Source organism: Hypanus sabinus, chromosome 7 (genome assembly GCF_030144855.1).
Source record: "Hypanus sabinus isolate sHypSab1 chromosome 7, sHypSab1.hap1, whole genome shotgun sequence".
NCBI lineage: Eukaryota > Metazoa > Chordata > Chondrichthyes > Myliobatiformes > Dasyatidae > Hypanus > Hypanus sabinus.
In genome coordinates this window covers 58,024,132-58,037,151 of record NC_082712.1, presented here as the reverse complement: position 1 = coordinate 58,037,151, position 13,020 = coordinate 58,024,132, and the positions used below count along the sequence as shown (strand labels likewise).

The window sequence follows — 13,020 nt, the reverse complement described above, 5'->3', positions numbered from 1 at the left end:
CCTCAGAGGAATCCAAAATGCTTTACAGTTACAGCCACTGTCATAATGTAAGAAACATGGCAGCCAATTGTACACAGCAATCTCTCACAAAGATTAGATGAGAGACCGTTAAGTGAGAGTGGAGGCAATGCTGAGTCAAGGCGGCAGGGTCCGGACCTACACTTGAGAGTGAGGAAAGACCCGAAGTTTGATCGACTTAAGCACAGGGCCAAATTGGAAAAGTTGGGTATGGGGTAAATTGAGGTGGCGTAGCACCAGCCCAAGAGCGTATCGAAGTGGCAGGGTCTGAATCTGAGAGCAAGGCCTGGACAAGTTAAGTGCCAGGCCAGATTGAAAAGGACAGGTTGCTGGGGCCTGTTCAAATCACAGCTCCATAAGTTTTGTTTGACTCTGCACTGAACTTCAGTTTGTTGCTCTGTGAAGATTACTTATCTCTGCATCGACTTGTGGCTGTGGCCAGCAACTATCACAGTGTGGACTCCTGAACTTCAGCTCTGAACGCTATTTGCTTACTTTTATTGTTTTTTCCCCTTTTTCTCTCTACACTTTGGGGGTTTGACAAGTCCTCTTTTGTTTAATGGGTTCTATTAGGTTTCTTAGTTTTGTAGCAGCCTGTAAGAAGACGAATCTCAAGATTGGATAAAGAGTACCTACTTCCATATTAAATGTACTTTGACTTTGAAGTGATGTTCATCAAGAGATAAACAATGGCCACAACATCAGGGAGAACTCTCCTACTCTTCAGCAAAAGAGTATCATGGGATTTCTTCCATCCATCCACAAGGCAGATAGTGGTTTGGCTAAAGCCAGCACCTTCAGTGATGCAATGGCCTGGACTTAATGCTCAAGCCTCTTTGGAATTAAAGGGCCAAATATACTCCCAAAAAGCGAAAGGCTGTGTCCAAATAAAAAGTAATTCTATCACTGTGGAGCTGGAAATCTTATTCGACAAATTCAAAATGTTTATGTTTCCCTCAGGTAAAGGGTATAAAATATGCGGTTTCATGTTCACGTCAAAAGAGTATGTTTTTAATGGACATTAGAACTTGTCCATCACATTGCACACAGGCATGTCTGGCATCAGTTAATGTTAAAACAGCAAAACCATTGTTTGAAGAGAAGCAAATTATCCCAACAGCTTTCCAAGCATTCCATTCCCTCCCCTTGCACTGCATTATTCCAGCAAAAAATATATATCACAACATCTTACTCCTGCTAAACAGTTAAGTAGAGAAAGTGAATCTATGAATTATCAGCTCTTCTAAGTGACCATCTGTAATACATCTCACTTGATCTGCATAGAATTAAATCAATCTTTTATTATTTACATTTCTCGCACACTCTTGCAAATTAGGTTATGATTTTCGGTGTTGTACACACATTTCTGTGCAAAATTATATAAAGTGCTACCACGAGATTGAGAGCTTGAATAGACTACCAATTGTCAAAGGACTTTGTGAATTCCTAATCCTTCGTTATACCAAGCTTAATTCTACTGCATATCTCCCAGTGTGGTTTGGTTTAAGTTTTACCAATTTGTTTTGGGGGGGGGGGGGGAAATAACTTTGCTCTTTTAAAAGATGATTTGAAATGCATTTTTTTCTGGAGTGGGAAACAAGCCTAATTTTTAAGTTTCCACAATTAACAATGAGAGGATGACCTGATCTGCTGTTCAGATGCTTTTGGTTCAAGTGTAAATGTTGGCCAAAACATTAAAGAGTACTTCCCGTCACTTAGTGGACCAGTGAGGCAAAACAGCAACTTCAGAACTGTTTTGACACCACTGACTGGGGTGTCTTTGAAGCTGCAGCCACCAATATACATGAACTGACAGACGCTGTGACATCCTACATCAGTTTTTGTGAGGATGCATGTGTACCCACAAAAACTTTCCGGACCTTTGCCAACAATAAGCCATGGTTTACCCCCAAACTCAGACATCTTCGCCAAGCTAAGGAGGATGCCCACAGGAGTGGGAATAGGGCCCTGTACAGGCTGGCCAGAAATGCACTGACCAGAGAAATCAGAGTGGCCAAGCGGCTCTACTCCGAAAAGTTGAGGAATAATTTCTCAGCTAACGACTCATTGTCGGTGTGGAGAGGCCTGCAGGAGGTCACTGGCTACAGGAGACGCACTGCCCCCCCTGCTAAGGTTAACAAAGCTTTGGCTGACGACCTTAATACCTTTTACTGTAGATTTGAGAGGGTCCATCTTACACCTGTCCCTCCTCCCTCTTCGGTCTCTCTTCCTGCCTTCCCTCGACCATCACTCAATGGCACTCATCCCCCAATCACTGCAATCACCTCCCCACCATCTCTGCCCAGCCCCCCTAGATCACAGCTTAGAATCAGCGAAGGAGAAGTATGTCGACTGTTCCAGCGACTTCAGACCCGAAAATCTCCAGGCCCAGATGGGGTCTCCCCCTCCTGTCTACGAGCCTGTGCTGATCAGCTGGCTCCCATCTTCACTCAGCTCTTTAATAGATCTCTGGAGCTGAGTGAGGTTCCGACTTGCTTCAAGTGCTCTACCATCATCCCAGTCCCCAAGAAACCCACCATCACAGGACTGAATGACTACAGACCTGTCGCATTGACATCTGTGGTCATGAAATCCTTTGAACGCTTGGTATTGAACCACCTGAAGACCCTCACCAGCAGCCTGCTGGATCCCCTGCAGTTTGCCTACCGGGCAAATAGGTCAGAGACGACGCAGTCAACCTGGGACTGCACTATATCCTGCAACATCTGGATCGTCCTGGGACCTATGCTCGGATGCTGTTTGTGGATTTCAGTTCGGCGTTTAACACCATCGTCCCTCATACCCTCTGCTCCAAATTGTCTCACCTCACTGTGCCACCTGACCTCTGCGAATGGATTTACAGCTTCCTGACCAACAGAAGCCAGCAGGTAAGGATGGGACAGGTCACCTCGGATACTCGAATCACCAACACCGGCGTCCCCCAGGGGTGTGTTCTCTCTCCACTGCTGTTCTCCCTCTGCACCAATGACTGCACCTCCTCCAACCCCTATGTGAAGCTTTTGAAGTTTGCAGACGACACCACCATCATCGGACTCATCCAGAACAGTGATGAGTCTGCATATCGACAGCAGGTGGACCAACTGGCGCTCTGGTGCAGTCGGAACAATCTGGAGCTGAACACGCTCAAGACAAAGGAGATGATGGTGGATTTCAGGAGACATCCCCCCATTATGTCCCCCCTCACAGACCTCAGCAGCCTTGTGTCCACCGTGGAGAACTTCAGGTTCCTGGGAACCACCATCTCTCAGGATCTGAAGTGGGAACAGAACATCAGCTCCATCCTGAAGAAGGCCCAGCAGCGGATGTACTTCCTGCGGCTCTTGAGGAAATATGGTCTGCCTCAGGAATTGCTGCTGCAGTTCTATACTGCAGTCATTGAGTCTGTCCTGTGCACCTCCATCACTGTGTGGTTTGGAGCCGCCACCAAGCAGGATAGAACCAGACTACAGTGCACAGTGAAGACTGCCGAGCGCATCATTGGAGCCTCCCTGCCCTCTATTGTGGACCTGTACTCTTCCAGGTTGAAGAAGAGGGCGGGGAACATCATAAAGGACTCCTTCCATCCTGCGCATGGACTGTTTGAACTGCTTCCGTCTGGTAGGCGCTTCAGATCCCTCCAGACTAAGACTAATAGGCACCGGAGAAGTTTTTTCCCTACTGCGGTCACTTTGCTGAACAGTTAACTGCTGGTTAACTGTTGGCTAACTATTACTTGGATTGCACTACTTGTATGTATAATCTATATTTTCATTTATATTTATCATCCGTTATAAGCAGAGAGACAACATCTGCCGGAAGTAAATTCCTTGTATGTGTACAGGTACTTGGCGATTAAAGTCTGATTCTGATTCTGGTTCTGATTTAGATCTACCTGACAAAGCAAGCTTATCATTCTGCCCAATGGATGGCATCTCTGTTTGTGCTTCACTCTCAGGTTCTGTACTTGCATCAGCCTGTATGAAGAATAGTCTCTGGAGAGGCAACTAACCCCCAGTCCTTTAACGTAGGAGGTAAATGTACAATAAAAATACACAGTCGACCCTTAGGCAGCCAATGGATGTGGCTCGTTAGCATAGAGTCATTGAATATTACAGTACAGAAACAGGACCTTCGGCCATCGAGTCCATGCTGCCCAGTCGCATCGACCTGCTCATGAGCCATCACCCTCCATACCCCTCCTGTCCATGTACCTGTCCAAATTTCTCTCAAATGTAGAAATCAAACCCACTTCCACTAGCAACTCAATCAACATTCTCACCTCTTCTGATTGAAGAAGCTCCCCCTCATGTTCCCCATTTCACCTTTCACCCTTAGCCTATGACCTCTAGTTTTAGTCTCACCCAATGTTAGTGGAAAAAGCCTGCTTGCATTTACCATATCTATACCCCTTATAATTTTGTTTACCTCTATCAAATTTCTTGTCATTCTTCTATGCTCCAGGGAATAATGCCGTAAACTATTCAACCTTTCCCTATAACTCAGGTCCTCAAGTCCTGGCAACATACTTGCCAATTTTCTCTGCAAGCTTTCAACCATATTGATATCTTTCCTGTAGATAGATGACCAGAATTGCACACAGTGCACCAAATTAGGCCTCACCAACATTTTGTACAATTTCAAAATAAGTATTTAATTTATGAAATCCAATACTCCCTTTATGACCCTATCTACCTGTGACACCACTTCCAAGGAATTATGGATCTGAATTCCCAGATATGTCTGTGCTACCACACTCTATAGTGCTGTACCACTCACCATGTCAGTCCTGGCTGGTCCTTCCAAAGTGTAAGGCACATCACATCGTTTGCATTAAACTCCATCGGCCATTTCTCAGCCTATTTTTCCAACTGATCCAGATCCCACTTCAAGCTTTGATAGTATTCCTCATTGTCCACTACACCCCTGGCAGTGAAATCTTCCAACACCATGCCATCAGTAAGAGATGTATCCATTCCAGAATCAGCACCCAAAGTTAGGAATTATTAACTTTATTAAACTTCAATACATTAACACATTCTAATTTGTGTTTTATCATTAAAATCTTTTCTTCAATTAGGACTTTGTTATGCTGTAAAAATGCCCTGTTGGCTTGTGCTTGTGTTACATTAAATGATCCTCTTACAGTAAGTGGTGTGTTTATTCTGGACAACTTAATCACTCCACTTATCAAAAAGTTTCAGACCACAAGACATGGGAGCAGAATAGGGCCATTCAGCCCAGCGTCTGCTCTGCCATTCGATCATGAATGACTATGTCCTCTCATCCCCCTTTTTCCTGCCTTCTCCCTGTAACCTTTGATACTCTTACTAATCAAGAAACTATCACCCTCCGCTTTAAATATACCTACTGACGGCCTCCACGGCCAACTTTGGCAATGGGTTCGACAGAGTCACCACTCGCTGGCTGAAGAAATTCCTCCTCACCTCTGTTCTAAAGCGAGATCTTTTTTATTTTGAGGCTGTGTTGTTTGGTTCTATGCTCTCCCACTACTGGAAATATCCCCTCTTTATCTACTCCATCCAGGCCTTTCAATATTCAATAAGTTTCAATGAGGTCCCCCCCCAACCCAATCCCTCCCATCCTTCTAAATTCAAGGCACTAAGAAATCAAATGGCCAAGAGTAATTAAGTGCTCGCACATTAACCCTTTCACCCCCAGGATTAGTCTTGTAAACTTCCACTCGAATGTCAGCACTTCCTTGCTTACGTATGGGGTCCAAAACCACTCACAATGTTACAAATATGGTTTGACCAACACCTTATAATACCTCAGCATTACATACAAGAGAAAATCTGCGGATGCTGGAAATCCAAACAACACACAAAATGCTGGAGGATTTTTTGGCCTGCTGAGTTTGTGTGTGTTGCTCAGCATTACATCCTGCTTTAATATTCTAGTCTTCTTGAAATGAATTCCAGCATTGCATTTCCCTTTCTTACCACTGCAGGTTAACCTTTAGGGAATCCTACACTCTGACTCCCAAGTCTCTTTACACTCTGATTTCTCTCACCATTTAGAAAATAGTCTACACTTTTATTCATTCTACCAAACCTTAAGACTCTATGCTTCCCTATGCAGCATTCCATTTGGTACTCCTTTGCACATCCTCTTAATCCATCCATATCCCCTGCAGACTCCATATTCCTCAACACTACCTGACCCTCCACCTATCCCTGTATCATCCACAAACCTACCACAAAACCATGAATTCCGTTATCCAAATCATTGACATAGCATGAAGAGTAGCGATCCCAACACTGATCCTTGCAGAACATCACTAGTCACCAGCAACAAATCAGAAAAGGCTCCATTTATTCCCACTCTGTTGTCTGCTAGTCAACCACTCTTCTATCCATGCTAGTAGCTTTCCCTTAACACAGTATGCTTTTACCATGTTTAGCAGCCACATGTGTAGCACCTGGCCAAAATCCTTCTGAAAACCCAAGTAGACAAAATCCACTGACTCTCTTTTGTCTATCCTGCTGGTTGCTTCCTCAAAGAATTCCAACGGATTTGCCAGGCAAGATTTCTCCTTAAGGAAACCAAGCTGACTGCCACCAAATTGATCATGGGCTTCCAAGTACCCCAAAGTATCCTTAATAGTAGACTGTAAAATCTTATCAATCACTGAAGTCAAGCTAAAAGTGAAGGGACATTTGCAATTTTCCAATACTCTAGAAACATTCAAAATCTAGTGATTCTCAAAAGATCACTAATACATCTACAATCTCAGAATCAGGTTTAATAATCACCAACATATGTCATGAAATTTGTTAACTTAGCAGCAGCAGTACAATGCAATACATGAGAATATAGAAAAATAAGTAAATCAATTCCATTAAGTGTGTGTGTATATATATATGTATATGTACACACACACACACACACACACACACACACACACACACACACACACACACAATAGTTAAATTAAAAACAGTGCAAAAGCAGAAATAATTTTTAAAAAGTGCAGGAGTGAGTTCAATGTCCATTTAGGAATCAGATGGTAGAGGGGAAGAAGCTGTTCCTGAATCACTGAATATCTTTCCAGGCTTCATATCTCCTTCCTGATGGCAACAATGAGAAGAGGGCACCTTTTCAAAACCCTGGAGGTGTAGGTCATCTGGTTCAGGTGACTTATTCACGTTCAAACTTTGCAGCTTCCGAAGTACATTCTTCTCAGTAATAGCAACCATACTTCCTTCTGCCTCCTAACTCTCAAATTTAATGCATGTTGCTGGTGTCTTCCATAATGAAGACAGATGCAAAGTACTTATTCTGTTTGCCATGTATGTTTTGCTCCCCATTACTACTTCTCCAGTGTAATTTTCCAGCAGTCTGTTGTCTATTCTTGACTCTCTTTTACTTTTTAATACATTGCAAAGGAAAACTTCTGGTATCCTCTTTCACATTATTGGCCATCTTACCTTCATATTTCTCTCATTTGTACTTTCTCAGTTTCCATCTTTTTTTTTAAACCTCCGAATCTTCCAGTTTCCTGCTAATTTTTGCAAATTGGTTTGCAAAACTATTGGCTTCTATATATTTAATAAACTAAGTTGCAAGCCTACATTATTGCCTATAAACTATTCCCAGAGAAAGACAGAATTATTTTAGTGAACAGAATCCAAGGTATTATTTCCACAGGACTAGCCAGCCAAGAGGGATACCTGACAGAAATCACAAGAGAATCTATGTTTCATTTTCCAACATGACTTTCCAAATATTAAAAAAAATAGGCTTGGAAACCATACAAACATCTTGGCAGAAATCCCAAACACCCCCATCAGAAATATGTCTGGAGAGGTCATTTCAATAGTGAAATGAACTCCTTGTTGGCACTATCATTTGAAGTTTCTCAACCAGCTTTCTTCAATAATTTCTCTGCAACTTAATGGCAATTTGCAGTCAGTAAAACCTCTGAGGACAAAGCTTACAGTATTACTTCTGGCATTTTGATTAAGTAGTCCAGGCTGGACTTTCCTTTGTCAGAACTAGTGGAGTGTAATACTGTCCAGGGGCATCTCTTTCAGATGAAATATTAAGCCTTAGCTTATCGGTCATCTCAGATGGGTGCTAAAAATCTCATGGCTTCTTGAAATTAGGCAAGTTCTTTCAGATCAATATTTATACTGTAAACAATATCACTAAAATGGATTGCTTGGTCATCGTGGCATTGCTGCTTTTGGCAACTTCTTGACAACAGTTGGATCGGGATATAATGTGGGCAATGGGGTCATTGTAGATGGACAAAAAGGTTGACGTAGATTCAATAAACTGAAGGGTCCATTTCTCTGCTGTACAACTGAGTCTGTGACAAATTTGTTACCCCATTTATCACCGTACAATGGCTGCACTTTAAAGATAGATCATAGATAGGAAAGAATTGAGGGACTTCCTATGTTCCGGAAACGTACGAGGGGTGATTAATAAGTCTGTGATCCAAGATAGAAAGAGTCAATTTTAGAAAACCTAGCACATTTATTTTCAACGTAGTCCCCTCCTACATTTACACACTTAGTCCAGCGGTCGTGGAGCATACGGATCTTGGACCTCTAGAAAGTGTCCACAGCAGGGGTGATTGATAAGTTTGAAGTGAATAACTTATATCCTTCTACTTTAGGTCACAAACCTATCAATCACCCCTGAAGAGTTATTAACTTCAAACTTTCTGCATAATCACTCAAAGAGTTGAACTGCACGTGCATGTAACGAGAGCTGTATAACCCATCTCCTTCTACTGTGGGCCAAGAACTTATCAATCACCCATCTGTGGACACTTTCTGGAGGTCCAAGATCCGAATGCTCCATGACCACTGGACTAAGGGTGTAAATGTAGGAGGGGACTATATTGAAAAATAAATCTGCTAGGTTTTCTAAAATTGACTCCTTCTACCTTAGGCCATGAACTTATCAATCACCCCTCGTACTGCACAAGTGTGCCTTACTTTTTGGAACAGATATTCAATCCATTGATTTTTTTTTAATCACCCAGCAGCCCAAAGATATTCCATCTATTAATTTTGAAAGATAAAAATCTTGGGATGCAGGCATCTAAAGTGCCAAATAATCTCTCCAGGCAGGGGTACTTTTCCAGGTACACTGTTTAGTTTCATAATCTTTTCTCTCTAGCAGGGTTTGGCTTACTGAAATGACCCATAGCTTCTACTGAGCCCACATCAAAATATTCCTTCATACTTTCCTCCTTATTTGGAAAGCTACTTAAAGCCTGAATTTGTCGAATCATGGAGTGAGATAGCATTGTGTTTTTGAAAGAACTCTCTGCCTCGTCCCCGTCTTTTATTTTCCATGATTCCTTTCCAAGTATTTATCCAGTTTCTGATTTGAATGACCAGATTAAATATGCTTCTACCACCCTCAAAATCAGATTAATATAAATCAGGGAAATGCAAAATACTATTTATCTCCAGTTCCTTTCTCCATCATCTAATTCTGTGCAGTTTGGTTCCAAGCCTCCCAACAGTGAAAAATAGTTTATCCTAACTTACTCTGTTAAAACCCTTTATGGATTTCAAAGACATTCAGCAACCCCAATTGCACCCTATCCCACCACAACACATTCCCCTGTAGTCAATTATTATTCACATTCATTGAAGTAACTCTGAAGCTGGAGTTACGCACAGTGCAGGAACAGTTTGTAAAATAACTCCAAGCTGACAAGCAGCAAATAGAGGAAGGATACCGCAGAAACCTTGACTGTTCTGTTGTTAAAATATTCCTCAAGCAAGTAATGCTAATGTGGTTGGCTGATGAACAGAGTTAGACCCTTTAATAGCATTTCCTCACTCAGGCCAAGTCTTTACGAGAATGCAGGAAAGATCTGCAATAATCCATTAACATGCTAACAGCATCTCCTTAACAACTTGTTTACAATATATCGGCATATTACAAAATCCATGAACAATCGTGCAGCTGTTGGCTTGGAAGTAGAGAACCTGGATTCATGCAGCATGGAAACAGACCCTCTGGCCCAAGTCATCCATTCCAACGATGTTGGCCAGGAAGCGAGTCCCATCTACTCTCTGAACCTCTCTTATCCATGTACCTACTTAGACGGCTTTTATACATTGCTAATGGGCCTGCCACAACCAGGGTTTAGGCAGCTTATTCCAAATACGCACTACCAACCATGTCAAAAAAGTGCTCTTGATGTCTCTTTTAAATCTCTCGCCTCTGATCTCAATTCTATGCACACTTGATTTTAGCAGCTCCTCCTTGAAAAAAAGATGTGTTCTCACCCTGCCTGTGCCCCTCACAATCTTAACAGGTCACCTCTCAATTTCCTATGTTCCAGGGAATGAAGATTAGACTACATATCTTCGCTTTGTAACTCAGACCCTTAAGCCCATACAACAGATCGGTCAGTCTCTTCTGCATCCTTCCTCATTTAATACCATTTTCCCATAACACTTCCCAGGGCCCTACTATTCACAGTACAAGTCCTACCCTATACTGACCTCACATTTATCTGGATCAAAAGCCACTTACCATTCCTCAGCTCACATACCGAGCTGATCAAGATCCCTCTGTAATATTTCAAAATCTTCTACAGTATCTTCAACAACACCTATTTTCATTTTGTCAGCTTACTAATGATGCCATTTATAGTCACATCCGAATCATTTATTCGAATTACAAACAACAAAGGTCACAGCACCTATCACACACCATTAGACATAGGCCTCTAGTCTAAGAAACAGCCCTCAACCATCACCCACTGCTTTCTACCACTGAGCCAATTATGCATCCAATCAGCTAGCTCCATGTGCTTTAACCACCCAACTAACCTGCCATGAGTGACATTGTCAAAGGCCTTGGTAAAATCCATATCAACAACATCCATTCCCCTACCCTCATCTACCCGCTTGGCTACCTTCTTGAAAGACTCCAAAGGATTTGTCAAACAGGACTTTCCATGTACAAAGCTGTGCTGAACATCCCGAATCCAGTCTTGTCTCTCCAACCATTGATAGATCTTATCTTACAAAATCCCCTCCTACCTTCGATGGCAGACTTATTTTCATGTAGATTCCAGGCTTGTTTTGTTATGCTTTTTAAACAATGCTATCTCATTTGCCACTCTTCAGTACTCCAGAACTTCATCTGTGGCTGAAGATCTCTTTTCTAATTTCCCACAAGGCCCAGGAATGTATAAGGTCAGGCCTTGGGCCCTTATCCACTTTAATGCCTCAAGTATATCTTCCCTGCTAATTTGCATGTGGTCCAAGACAACAACACTCATTTTGCCCTCATCCTTAGCTTCCACAGTTATCTCCATAGTAAAAGGTTGGAGAAATCTGCATTAAAGATCTCACCCATTTCTTTAGGTCACACATACAGTGGGCCATGCTGACCTTTAGGGAGACCTATTCTATCCCTAAGCATCCTTTCATTCTCAATATATTTAAGAAATCTCAGGATTTTGCCTCACCTTGCCTGCCAGATCCTTCTCATATCCTCTTTTTGCCCACCTAACTTCTCTCCCACATTTATCGTAGTATCAAGAAATTTACTAGTTCCCAATTGCTTCTACACAATGTTTGTCTTCCCCTTTTTCTTAACCAGAGCCTGAATATCTCTCACCATCCATTGCACAAAAAACCTGCCCAGCCTTGCCATTTACCCTGATAAGAACATCCAGACCCCTGAACTCTTCACATCACAATTGTAAAGGCCTCCAACTTGGCAGACGCTCTTTCCACCCCCCCCACACAAAAAAAACATCTCACCCATATCAACCACTGCAAGATCCCGTCTAATAGCTCTAAAATTTGCTCTGCCCCAGTTCAAGATCTCAACCTATGAGCCAGTCATATCTTCCTCCGTAACTATTTGTGAAGAGGATGTGGAGAATGATGCAAGGACCTGCATCATGGTTCATCGCAAGTAATGCTGGCTGATCATCACTTTGGTGAAAGATGCCCTTTGATCTGCCTGAACATAAAGATGCCTAGTGAGGTGTGCTGCGGACTTGCACATCCCCAGCTGCAGGAGTTCGTGCTGAGGGATGTACTGAAGCTTGGTGCAGTCACTGCAAGGGCTCAGTAGAGAAAGATCCCGGGAAAGCTGATGGACAGGGTGGGTGGGGAAGCGTTCAATTATTGTTGTAGTGTATGATCCGAGGGGTGGGAGACCACATGAGTGGCAACAATTCTACTGTTTTTCAAAAGTGTAATAAAAGACTACTTAATGCCTTGACTATGAATGTAGGAATGAAAAGGCATTTCACAGTGAAGTCATGTAAATAATATTTTTATTATGAATAAAGTTTATTTGATATGAAAAATAACTTCGTAAATGCTATTCAGAGCCGAGCATGATCCATCATTGACAACGTGGTTAATGTAAGCAACTCCTTTGCCAGTTTGTGCCCGTTTCTGAAGCACGCTTGGCTAAGGTGCATGGGAAGAAAGGAGGAAAGACTTGGCTCAGTATTCCTCTCGCCGTTGGCAGAACCTGACCCTCTGGGCATGCCCTGCAGCCCTGCCTTCTGCAATATTTCATGTTCTCATAGCTTTTATTAATTTTCCAACTGCCCCCATTAATCCATTGACAGATTGACTTCGAAAAGTTCCCTTCCTGCCAATCTCAGCCTCATTCTATCACGCATGTTTCTGGCTCCTTTCCACTACACACTTTCTGCAACCTAAAATGACTCATTTCTCTTTCCTATTTAGGTTCTTTGACCTGAAGCATTAACTATGTTGTCCTTTCCACAGACGCTGCCTGGTCTGTTAAGTTTATTAGTGTTCCCCACTTTTATTTCTATGCCTCTGGCTTTACATACGTACCACATGACAAATGATTGAAAACTGAATGTATTATAAGTCTGTAATGCAACACCTGGGGCCAATAGCTGAAGTTTTGAATGTCATAGCAACTTCAACATCCATATCAAACATGCATTTTGGGAACTTCTTGACTGCAGTTTCAAAAGGCATAGCCATTTTAATTCAGATT

At 42.4% G+C, this 13,020-nt stretch overlaps 1 protein-coding gene across 1 annotated transcript in view; it reads right to left on the bottom strand.

Moving 5' to 3' along the window:
- Positions 1-13,020, bottom strand: part of megf10 (multiple EGF-like-domains 10) — a 176,877-nt gene that overhangs the window by 109,188 nt on the left and 54,669 nt on the right. The gene's annotated exons all lie outside the window — the stretch shown is intronic.